The 695-nt window shown below is 50.8% G+C and overlaps 1 pseudogene; it reads right to left on the bottom strand.

Moving 5' to 3' along the window:
* Window positions 1–261: 261 nt before the first annotated feature.
* Window positions 262–380, bottom strand: LOC118611012 (annotated as a pseudogene).
* Window positions 381–695: the final 315 nt, after the last annotated feature.

Here is a 695-nt window from a genome sequence, read left to right as displayed (position 1 = left end):
GACCGTCAGGAAAGATGAATGGGCCCTTAGCAGGAGGGCTGAGAGGGCTGGGAGATCTGATCGTTTGCGACAAGGCTCGTCTGGGTTTGGTATCACTTCTAGTCTCCTCTCCTGGATGCAAGTCATTTGTCCCCGAGGAGGGCATCGATGACAGCTGGGTTCCTTTAGGAGGCTCCGTCTTCGGGCAGATGAAAGAAGTCCAGAGAAAGCCTCTCCCTGAATTTGAATTTGTTGTTTTGCTATTTTTTTTTTCCTTTTTTATGTCTACCACACCTGGTCTTCCTAGGTGGTCTCCCATCTGAGTACTAACCAGGCCCGATCCTGCTTAGCTTCCGAGATCAGACAAGATCGGGCACATCGACGGTGGCATGGCCATAGACCTGAATTTCTTGTTTTTCAAGCGCCTACAGTTTAAAATAATCGATATTCCAAAGTGGCATATTTTGGGGTGGTAAGTCCCGAATTCCTGCGGCCATATTTTGGGGTGGCGTGTCTTGCTACGCTTTAGGTGGCAGAGAGAAAGACAGATCAGAGATGCTAACACAAGCCAAGAAACACTAGGAGCCACCAGAAGAGGCAAGGAATTCTCTCCTGGACCTTTCCCCTAGAGGAAGCATGGCCTTGAGGACTAGGGAAAAAGGGAAATTGAGGCACGGGTCCACGTCGGCTCTCCTTGGGCGTGAGGGCTGGCCCGC

Source organism: Rousettus aegyptiacus, unplaced genomic scaffold (genome assembly GCF_014176215.1).
Source record: "Rousettus aegyptiacus isolate mRouAeg1 unplaced genomic scaffold, mRouAeg1.p scaffold_m13_p_13, whole genome shotgun sequence".
Lineage (NCBI taxonomy): Eukaryota > Metazoa > Chordata > Mammalia > Chiroptera > Pteropodidae > Rousettus > Rousettus aegyptiacus.
This window is presented reverse-complemented; position numbering and strand designations above follow the sequence as displayed.